The sequence below is a fragment of the Rhinatrema bivittatum genome, chromosome 9 (assembly GCF_901001135.1).
Source record: "Rhinatrema bivittatum chromosome 9, aRhiBiv1.1, whole genome shotgun sequence".
Classification (NCBI taxonomy): Eukaryota; Metazoa; Chordata; class Amphibia; order Gymnophiona; family Rhinatrematidae; genus Rhinatrema; species Rhinatrema bivittatum.
In genome coordinates this window covers 248956008-248968053 of record NC_042623.1, presented here as the reverse complement: position 1 = coordinate 248968053, position 12046 = coordinate 248956008, and the positions used below count along the sequence as shown (strand labels likewise).

At 43.0% G+C, this 12046-nt stretch overlaps 1 protein-coding gene across 10 annotated transcripts in view; it reads left to right on the top strand.

The window, feature by feature from the left end:
• Nucleotides 1-12046, top strand: part of NLGN1 (neuroligin 1) — a 1028777-nt gene that overhangs the window by 122513 nt on the left and 894218 nt on the right. The gene's annotated exons all lie outside the window — the stretch shown is intronic.

Sequence of the window (12046 nt, the reverse complement as noted above, 5' to 3'; positions counted from 1 at the left end):
CAAATAATTTTAATTAAAACTTCAGATCCAGGGCTTGATTGGGCTCCTGAATTGTGAGGCTGCAAAGCCAGCCTCAAGAGACAGACCCCTAGGAGGACACCGTGACTCACCCACCCTTCTTGCACTTCTTTTGTTCCACAGAATAATTGTATCTACTCTGACCCCTGTGAGGTCACTAACATCTGTATTATTTGTATTATTGGGAAAGTTACAGCAATTTGGGGAGTGGGGTGGGGAGTGTTGGCAATGGGCAAAGTGGAGAAGGGGCTGCATGAGGTACTGGGAGGAGCTCTCAGGAGTCTGCAAGAAATTTGATGAGTAAGACTTTTTGTGTGGAGGTCATGGGGAGGGTATCCCTGGTGCGAGGGTGAGCCGTAGAGCTTTGCCGATCCGTCAGGCAGACCTGCCATCTCTCTCTCTCTGGCAAAAGGCAGCAGGTCGTCTGGCAGGAGCAGGACCCTTTAACCATGGGCACCCCCAATCTAACCAGGAAGTCTGGAGCCAGTGTTCTGGATAAAGTAGAAGAGGGTTCCTGACTGTTATGGGGACTGGATGAATGGAGAGGTCCTGGTGAATATTTGGGAAAAATGTCTGTTGACTGGAGCTGCAGGAATGAGTAGCCACTGTGAGATTTGTGAAGTGGCTGAGGAGATGGTTTGTTTTTTTTTTCTGCTTTTGTGGATTTGGGAATGTTTTGTTTTTCTTCTATGCCTTTCTTCTGGACCATGAATTTTCTTTACTTTTAAATACACTTTTTTTTTTTTTCTGGTTTTGGAATACAGTGTTGGTTGTGAACTACAGTTCTCTTTTTCTTTGTGTGACTCCCCTTGGGCCTCGTAAGAGTGAATCTTGATCTGTGGCTGCAGCCCATTTTCTCCAAACCCTGCAGTGCCCTAAGATGACTTGCGAATAGAAGGAAGGAAATCACACTATTACTTAGGTTTTACAGTTAAAACATCCAAAATGTATATACATCCTTTTATCAATGCTAAAATGACTGATTGTGGACCACTGAGATCACCAAAGAAGTCCAAAAGTAACTTGTCAGAGCATTCTTCAGGCTGGTAGAAACATTCAGCCCAATGCTGAGGGTCAGATTTGACTTCAGTTATGAGATCTGTCACAGGAGAAATTCTGGTGGGTCTGACGGGGCAGAGATTGCAAGCCTTATGAGTGAGGTACAATTGCAATTGGGAACATCTCTTCTGGGCATCAGAGAGGAGGGGGAGGGAGGTTCCCCTTCTGGCTGATGAAGAATGGAGCTGCTACTGTTGTTGCTCCTACGACAATAGGTCAGGTCATACACCCTCAGGGTGGTAAAGAGTTAATTGGGCTCATGTCCCATGCCTCCCCTTTGCTGCACATGCTTCTCTTCCATTACCAAAGAAATAAGTGGAGGGACAATGGCCACTGAAGTCAGGGCTTTTACTGCTACCATGCCATACAGAGAACTATGAAAGGGAGCTGCAATCAAGGAGGTAAGGGAGACAGAGGGCGCTGAGAGGGCTAGCGAGGGAGCGAGATGAAAGTTGAAGAATGGTAGTGAGGGTGAAGTTATAGCAGTGTTTCCCAACCGGTGTATCGCAGCTGCAGGCTCCTTTCCTGTTTCCCTCCTGGCCTGCAGGATGTCCTCCCGCCAGCAGGGGGCACGGAAGAGCAGCACTTATGGGCAGTTGCTCCTGCTTTCCATCTGCTGGCTTTTCCCTGCACGGGGCTCTGTAGACTTGTGAGACTTGCTGGCCCCATGCAGTTCTTTGGCAAAGGAGGAAGACGCAGCATTCGGTAAGCCTGCTCTCAGTTTTTTGCTGTTTAAGGATTGTGGGTAGAGTGGGGAAAGGGACAGATTAATTTGCCACAGGATGGGGGAGGGGGGAAAGAAGAGAAGGTGATGATGCCAGGGGTTGGGAGAGAGGGAACATGATGATGATTCAAGGAGGTGGGGAAGAAAGGTGGAAGGAGAGGGAAGGTGATAATGATGCCAGGGAGTGAGGTTGAAGGAAGGTGATGCCAAAGGATGGAGGGAATGGGAAGAGAGGGTGATGCCAGGTGGTGGGGGAGATGGAAGATTGATGATGTCAGTGGGGTGGTGAGAGAAGGGAAGATGATGCCAGGATTTGAGGGCGAGGACAAATGATGCCACGGGGTGAAGAGAAAGGGAAGAGAAGGTGATTAGCATGGGGCGTGGAGGGAGAGGGAAGAGAAAGTGATGAAGCCAGGGAATAGAAAGGGAAATTAATGATGCCTGGGAGTAAGGGAGAGGGGTGGAGGAAGGGGGAAGGAGTTGATGCCAGGGGATGAACGGAGAGGGGGTGGAGGCACAGGGAAGGTTGTGATGATGATGCCAAGGGGTGAGGGAGAGGGGTAGAGGCAGAGGGAAGAAGCTGATGGGGGGATGAAGGAAGAGGGAAGGTGATGATGTTGTAAGGGGGTGGGGATGGAAGGTAGTGATGCCTGAGGATGGGGGAGAGGGAAGGTGGGGATGAGGCAAGGGTAGGGGAAGAGGTGGTGGGAGGTGATGATGCCAAGGGGTGGGGGAGAGGGGTAGAAGGAAAGCATGATGATGTCGGGGCGAGGAGGTGGAGCGAGAGAGTGTTGATGCCAGGGAGTGAGAGAGAGGGAAGCTGATGATAAGAGGGAGGGTGGGGCAAGAGATGATGGGGGAAGGAAGATGATGATGATGCCAGGGGCATGGGGGGATAAGGAAGGGAAGAAGAAGAAGAAGATGTCAAGGGAGAGGCATGATTATGATGCTGAGGGAAGAGGGAAGGAAGAAGATGATTCTGCCAGGGAGTGGGGGGAGAGGGAAGAGAAGAGAAAGTGATGATGGAGAAGTGGATGGTGTGCCAGGTGTGTCCTGAAACCAAAAGGGTTGGGAACCACTGAGCTAGAGGATGAGAAGGGATGAGTGTGAGGGGATGAGATAGAGACTGAAAGGAAGGATGTGATATGAAGATAAGACCAAGGAGGGGGCAAGTGGAGAGAAGGAGGGGGAGAAGGGAGGCGAAGGGAACATGGAAGCTGAAAAGGTGGGAGTAAGAGGGTAAACAGGCTTGCAAGGGGGTGAGATGAGAAGAAGTGAGGGACTGGGGGTGAGAGGTAACGAATAGAAGATGGAGTGCTTGAAAGAACAATGGGAGAAGATGGGGAGAAGAGATGGCCATGGAAGGCAAAGAAAACATATTTGACTTCTATTCTGCCTTTCATGACACTTCAAAGAGGATTGCATTCAGGTACAGGAGGTATTTCCCTGCCCCAGAGGGCTTGCAATCAGAGGCGCAGAATGAGAGAGAGCAGCCCTGGGAAATCAGGCCCTAAGTTTGTACCTGAGGCAACGGAGGGTAAAATGACTTGCCCAAGGTCACAAGGAGTGACAGTAGGCTCTCTGGCTTCTCTTCTTCGTAGCCCAGTCCTCTAACCATTAGGTTTCTTCTCCACTCAAAGAAGAGAGAAAGGTGTCAAGAAGTGACAGAGGAGATAGCACTGGTGTCATAGATGGAAGAGATTCCGGAAAAAATAATCAGAAGAAGAAATGAATGGAAGCAGGATGGGGGTTGTGTGCATAAAATTACACATAAGAGCCATTTCCTGTGTCCCTCTATATCCGTTCCAGGGGGGGCGGGCAGGGACAGAACTTGTGTGCATGCGTGTAAATATACACGCACAAGGTTACTACTGATCCTGAGCCGGTGCAGTAATGCACACTCCCCTGAATTTTCCAGTTGGATTTCAGCGCTTAAATCCGCTATAAAATTCTGGCTAAAATAATCTGCAAGTGAAAAGTATCTCCCAGACTTTTGCTAGGCAGGCTGTTTGGAAATGACCCTCCCTATATATATATATATATATATGTATGTATATATATATATATATATATAAGCAAATAGTTTAGAAAGTATGTGTATAAAGAATTAGCATGTATCGCTGCTGAGAAGAAAAATACATAGCACATGGCTTCCCTAACGTGTACAGCAGCAATACATGTTAATTATTTATACACATACTTTCTAAACTCCCTCATGTCTGCTATAAGTCCACAATCCAGATTTTGAGTCTCTATGATTTTTATATTTATTAAAAGTTCTAGCTTCACAACATCTATTACTTTTGTGTGGATTGGTGTCTGGCTTTTGCTGTGTTTGTGAAGAAAAATGCCACCTCGGAACCAGGAATCAATCTCTTATGCTCAGCATTTGTTTACCACATCAGGCCCCACTCCGTCCTAACCATGTCTCTGACTGTTGTATGCTCAAAAGTGTTGCATCTTCAGATTCAAGGAAAAGAAGAGCGGGTTTTCTGTAGCTGGTGAATAAGAGAAGAGTCATTTGAAGAGAAACCCAGGAAAGCCATGCTTGTTGACTCTGCAGGTGCCCTGGCCTTTGCTAGCATTGCCTTAACTTCCATCACCGTTACTGGTACATTCCACACTCTCCATTCTCAAATTAACAGCTTTAAAAAGTAGATAAGGATAATCATGATATAGGGCCTAACCATTTGAAGATGAGTTGGTAAGCCACTTTACAAACCTTCAAAGTGGAGATTTCTTTAAAGTATGTGTGCGGATCAAGTAATGTCATTGTCTAGTCACCAATTAACATGAAGACTTCATATAGTGCATACAGTATTATTATAGATATATCGTGTAAGCTAATTGCAATTGTCTAGCCTATAGTTTACAGGCAGCCAAAATACAGTTCTGCTTATAAGTTTACATACCCCTGGCAGAATTTCTAAGATGTGAACATTATAAGAAAACACGAGTGATCAGACAAAACATGTTATTATGCATCACAGAATAGCTCAATCATTAAACAAACCATAGCAATAAAGGAAATAATGAAATGGTTCTGTTCAAAAGTTTGTATGCCCTTAGTTCTTACTAATGTGTGTTGCCCCCTTTTGCATCGGTGACGGCTTGCAGTCTTTAGTGATAGTCGTGAATGAGGCCCTTTATTTTCTCCTGTGGTAAAGCTGCCCAGTCCTCTTGGCAAAAAGCCTCCAGATCCTGTAAATTCTTTGGTTGTCAGCATGAACTGCATGTTTGAGTTCTCCCCAAAGTGGCTCAATGACGTTGAGGTCAGGAGACTGTGATGGCCACTCCAGAACCTTCACGTTCTTCTGCTGCATCCAGTGACGTAGCCAGAAATTAACTTTTTTGGGGGGCCCAAGGTTAAGATGGGTGGGCAGGTCTATGCTCTACTAATTCTACTCTTTTATCAATAAATAAAGCCTTAGAGTGCACCTGACAATGGATTTCTAAGTAGTTTCATCATGAGCAATGTTTTAAAATATTTTAATTTTATTATTTCAAGCACTTACCAGCGTTAAAAATACCTTATTAATGGGTATTAATTTATTTTATATTTATTGCAGTTTATAAATACACATTGTGTAAAAAGTAAACACTTAACAAACATCACATCCAATCACGTAATAAAACAAATGTGAATGTATTCTTTTATGAATCCTCTTTCCAAAAATGCAGAAAATATCATAACTACAATAAAACATCAATAATCGAAATAACCATCATAAGATTTGCAACAGGTGCATAATAGAACTAAAACATGCAAAAACATATATACAATATTCAAATTCTGGTTCCTCCATGGCGGTGCGCTGGCTTTCATACCGAATAGTGCCACCGTGAAAGATGGTGCTATTCGGCGTGCTACTGCCGACAATAATGTTATTAACATTATCGCCGGCAGCAAAGATACCACCGACTCCTCCCCTTCCCCTAATTTGCATGATATCGCATGCAATACGGCCAAATCGTGTGCAATAAGCCTTTGATAAATGACACCCTTAATTTGAAACACATTAAAAATAACAAATATGTTTTGGCTAATCACTCATGTTTTTTTTAAAATACTGCACATCTTACAAATTCTGCCAGGGGTGTGTAAACTTATGATCATAACTGTATTTCCAGCTTAAAGAACTAGTACAAACATGTAAATAAGTTAATTGTTGAACATTTCTTTGAACGATGGCTTCTTTTCAATTAGCTGAATTCTTCTGATGATTCTTTTACATTATAATAGTAGGCAAAAAGTATTTTTTGAATTAAATCAATTGCTTGGCTGTCTAGAAATATATTATAAATTGAGCCTTCCTGAGCAGAAATGGCAATAGGGAAGCAACTCAAGCCCTGTCATTTTAAAGATTCCCAAATATTTTAGCGTCCATGGCACAATCAGATGTTATTTGGGTGACTAACGGGTTGTTTTTTAAAAAATCTATGTTACAGATATTCTCATTGGGAATTAGTGGTGGCCTGGGTATGTTTGTAATCAAAAGAAAGACATTTGTTTTTGAAAGAGGCGTCATGTTGACTTACTACAGTACCCATTGAAGCAGCTGCTAAGAGGAAAGCTGGCAGTATGCCGAGAGAGATGAGGGGCAGAGGGAAGGTGGAGGGTTGGCTTAAGAAAAATTGACAATAGATTCTGGAGCCCGGATGCCCTGAAACAGTCATTGCCATTTGCTTAGGCCAAATTTCATGAGAACATGGTTAGTGGTATCCTTGGAAGAGAGATGGGAAGGCGTTGGTTGATGGAAGATGCAAACTGGTAGGGGAAAATGCAGCCTGGTGCTGATAAAAGGGTTTGTGACGGAAAAGGAGCTAGGAAAACACACTTTATGGTAGGAGGAAAAGGTAAGAAGAAACTGAGGAATGGAGTTTGTCAATCTGCTTTAGGATTGAGCTGGAAAGGAACCTTAGTTGTGAAATGCAGGGAAAAATATAGAACATGCTGAGGAATGAAGGGGGGAAAAACCCCTAAATTCTGGAGATTAAAAAAAAAATGGAGCCCTAAAACACCTTAATTGAGATGATGGTGCAGGAGATTTTGATGGTTGTCATGGATGAGTGGGACATTGCATATGTAGGCTGCTAGCAGATTGACTGTGGGTTTTCATTTATCAATTGGAAAGTTTTTGTCTTCTTTACAGGGTTTTATGTTGTGTACAAAATGTTGATTTATCAAGTGGTAAGGACATAGGAAAAGAATCGTGTTTCACAGTACCATACTTGTATTGTAACTCCAGAGTTGTTAGTAAAGATCTCCTTCTTTCTATTACATGTCATGCCCTATCTGTGCACAAAGGGCTGTTAGAGTAAACGCAAATCCAAAAGAATATAACATTATAGAGATTAAACAACTGAACAAGCAATAACAAGGTAAATTAGGCCATGGGCCTCTTATCCAAAGGAGTTAATGTGGGGAAAAAAATAGCACTAAGACAAAATGGAGGATGGGAAAATAGAGGGCATGGTGCCAAAGGCTATCAGTGTGCTCTAACTCCCACATAATTAATAAATATGTTTAGGACTCCTCAGTGGAGCAGCCATGTTCGGAGCCATACTGCAGACTGATGTGATCGGCCCATGTAGTCTGTGTGGTGCTATGTCTGACATCAGAGTCAATACAGACCAATCACATCCAGCGACTAGAGGTAACTTGCCATTTCTGTACTTATATGGCTACTGCTATAAATTCAAGGAGCTGCTAAAGAACTTTTTTTTTTTTTTTGTTAAAATTACCCAATTGGTATAAGTGGATGTGTTTTACTAATTGTTATGTGCATAATTCACACAACAAACAGTTTTTTGTTTTCTTTTAGTGAGTGCGCACACAAACCCAAGTGCTTAAAGCAGCAGTGAGCCACAAAGAGAAGCAGTCGTCATAAATGATGTACTGCATGGAAGGGACAGCTTGTTGCATAAGAGACTGGCAAAGTGGTTGGGAGAAGGGCTATTTTAAAGTATGACCTGTAATTTTAGTGACAAGCTGAGCATTAAATTCTCCCCAGTGTCTGTCGTGATACCAGGATTAACAGCTGAGACTTATGTTGACTTGTTAGTGACTCAGCTCTTCTCTTGCACCTGGCTGTCTGTGGACCCAAATGTTTGCTGACAGACCTTGCCTTCCATAATTACCAGCTTATCAGCCTTGTGGAAAATGGGCCATGCACATCCAGAGCAGGCCAGACAGAATGTTAAAAAAAATAGCTTTAAATGAAAATAAACGAACTGTAAAATGCATTCTGAAATAAGGCAAAATAATCGTCCCCAAGGTTTTTATGGTTGCCATTTAACAAATGTACAGTGACTTACTGAGTTGAAATGGCAGCAGGGAGTTTTGGAATATACAGTAATTTTCTAGAGATTCGGAGCGCTGTAACATTTCAACTACAGGTAATAGAACGTAAGAACATAAGGCTTGCCATACTGGGTCAGACCAAAGGTCCATCAAGCCCAATGTCCTGTTTCCAATAGTGGCCAAGCCAGGTCACAAGTACCTGGCAGGATCCCAAGAGGTAGAGAGATTCCAAGCTGCTTATCCCAACTCTACCTTAATAATGGTTAATGGACCTTTCCTCCAGGAACATGCCCAAACCTTTTCTTAAACATAGCTACATTAATAGCGTTCACCACAACATCTGGCAATGAATTTAAGAGGTTAATTATGCATTGAGTAAAAAAATACTTTCTCTTACTAGTTTTAAATGTATTGCCTAATACTTCATTGTGTGCCTCCTGGTTTTTGTACTTTTTGAAAGTGTAAACAACTGATTAATATTTACTCATTCCATTCCATCTCTTCTCTAACTGAAGAGTCCTAACCTCTTTAGCCTTTCTTCATAGGGGAATAGCTCCATCCCCTTTATCATTTTGGTTGCCCTTCTCTGTAACCTTTCCAATTCTGCTATATCTTGAGATGTGGTGACCAGAACTGCACACAGTACTCAAGATGAGGTCTTACCATGGAGCGATACAGAGGCATTATGATATTCTCTGTTTTATTCTCCATTCCTTTCCTAATAATCTCTAGCTTTCTATTTGCTTTCTTGGCTGCTGCTGCACACGGAGTAGAAGATTTCAACATATTATCAATGATGAAACCTAGGTCCTTTTCCTGAGTGCTGACTCCTAATGTGGAACCTTGCATTGTGGAGCTATAATTTGGGTTACTCTTCCCTAAGTGCATCACTTTGCACTTGTCCACATTGTTTCATTTTCCATTTACATGCCCAGTCTCCCAGATTTGCAGTGTCCTCTTGCAATTTCTCTCAATCCTCTTGTGATTTAACATCTTTGAATAATTTTGTGTTATCTGCAAATTTGATCACCTCATTTGTTCCCATTTCCAGGCCATTTATAAATATATAAAAAAGTAGTGTTCTCAGAACAGATCCCTGGGGCACTCCACTATTCATCTTTTTCCATTGGGAGAATTACCGTGTGGTCCTACTATCTGTTTTTTGTCTTTTAACCAGTTGGCAATGCACAATAGGACACTCACTGCCCCCTATCCCATGGCTTTTTAATTTCCTAAGAAGTCTCTCATGATGGACTTTGTCAAATGCTTTCTGGAAATCCAGATACACTGTATCAACTGGTTCACCTTTATCCACGTTTGTTTACGCTCTCAAAAAAAAAAATGCAGCAAATTTGGGAGGCAAGACTTCCCTTGGCTAAATCCATGTTGGCTTTGTCCTATTAAACTCTGCTTATCTATATGTTCAGCAATTTTGTTCTTTATGGTAGTTTCTACCATTTTCTTGGCATAGACATTAGACTCACTGGTCTCTAGTTTCCTGGTTCGCCCTTGATCCTTTTTTAAAATTTGGCATTACATTGGCAACCTTCCAGTCTTCAGGTACCATAGGTGATATTACTAATAGAAACATAGAAATGACGGCAGAAGAAGACCAAACGGCCCATCCAGTCTGCCCAGCAAGCTTCACACTTTTTTTTTTCATACTTATCTGTTTCTCTTGGCTCTTAGTAACCTTTTGGTTCTATTTCCCTTCCACCCCCACCATTAATAGTTTACAGATTCCAATAGCAGGTCTGCAGTTTCATTTCCCAATTCTTTCAGCACTCTGGGATGTATACCATCTAGTCCAGGTAATCTGTTAATCTTTGGCTTCTCAATTTGCCCTAGTACATCTTTCAGGTTCACTGAGATTTGTTTCAGTTCTTCTGAATCATCACCTTTGAATATCATTTCTGTTTCCTCAGTGAATACTGAAACAAGGAATTCATTTAGTCTTTCTGCTATGGCTTTGTCATCCCCCTTGATCTAATGGTTCAACTGATTCCCTCGCAGGCTTTTCACCTCAAATGTTCCCAAAAACGTTTTAAGGAATTTTTGTTTTCAAGGCAAGCTCCTTTTCAGATTCTCTTTTTACCTTCCTCATCAATGCTTTGCATATGCCTTGCCAGTGTTTTCTTTATTTGTATCCCTTTTCCATGAAGGATATTCTTTTAGATATTATAGTTTCTCTCACCTCACCTTTTAATCATGCTGGTAATCATTTAGCCTTTCTTCCACCTTTTCTAATGCATGGAATACATCTGATCTGGGCTTCCTAGATGGTATTTTTAAACAAAGTCCATGCCTAAGCTAAACTCTTAACCTTTGCAGTTGCTCCTTTCAGTTTTTCCTAACCATTTTCCTCATTTTAGCATAGTCACCTTTTTTGAATGTTAAATGCTGTCATAGTAGATTTCTTTTTTTGCGCTCCCTCCAGTTATTGTCATATTAAATTGCTCCAACACTGTTACGTATCACACCAAATCCTGTGTTCCATTAAGGACTAGCTCTATAATAGTTTCCCCTCTTGTTCCCCTCTTGCTCTATGAAGCAGTTATCTAGGGACTTTACTTCTCTAGAATGTCTTGATGTAATATTCACCCAGTCAATACTGGGGTAATTGAAATCACCCATTATTATTGTGCTTCTGATTTTGTTAGCTTCCCTAGTTTCTTTTAGCATTTGTTGTCTTTACATCATTCTGGCCAGATGGACGATAATGCACCTCCACTATTATTTTATTCCCTTTTTCACCTGTAATTTCTGTCCATAAAGATTCAACATTGCATTTTGTTTCCTGCAGAACCTTTATCCTGTTTGACTCTATGCCCTCTTTAACATATAGTACCACCCCTTCACCAATTTGATCCATCCTATCATTTTGATATAATTTGTACCCTGGTATCACAGTGCCCTATTGGTTATCCTCCTTCCACCAGGTCTCCGAGATGCCAATTATATCTACCTCTTCATCCAATGCTATACACTCTGGGGTAGATTTTTAAAAAAGCGCGTTCGCGTACTTTTGTTTGCGCACCAGGCGCAAACAAAAGTACGCTGGATTTTATAAGATATGCGCGTAGCCGCACGTATCTTCTAAAATCCTGGATCGGTGCGCGCAAGGCTGCCGATTTTGGGCAGCTGGCGTGCGCCGAGCCGCGCAGCCTGTCACCATTCCCTCCGAGGCTGCTCCGAAATCGGAGCGGCCTCAGAGGGAACTCTCTTTCGCCCGCCCCTCACCTTCCCCTCCCTTCCTCTACCTAACCCACCCCCCCGGCCCTATCTAACCCCCCCTTACCTTTGTCCGTAGATTTATGCCTGCGAGAAGCAGACGTAAATCTACGCGCGCCAGCGGACTGCTAGCGTGCTGTGCTCCGACCCGGGGGCTGGTCCGAAGGCCTAGACCACGCCCCCTGGCCGGCGCCACGCCACGCCCCGCCCCCAAAACGCCGCGTCATCGGGTCCCGCCCCCGACATGCCCCGACACGCCCCCTTCCAAAAACCCCGGGACCTACGCGCGTCCCGGGGCTCTGCGCGCGCCGGCGGCCTATGGAAAATAGGCGCGCCGGCGCGCAAGGCCCTGCTCACGTAAATCCAGGCGGATTTCCGCGAGCAGGGCTTTTAAAATCCGCCCGTCTAATTCTCTCATCTTATTTTTTTAGACTTCTAGCATTTGTATACATACATTTCAAAATATGTTTTTTGTTTGTATTAATAACCTGCTCATTAATTGATAGCTAATTTGCACTATACTCAGACACCTGGTCCATTTTAGCTTTTATTGCAATCTCTTTACTGGGATGTCCTATTTTCTGTGTTCTTAGTATCTTTCAAAGATACATCATTCCGAACCATGCCCTTCTGAGAGACTCTTAGCTTTCCCTCATTATCTAGTTTAAAAGCTGTGCTATCTCCATTTTAAAGGGCTATTCGGCTTGCAG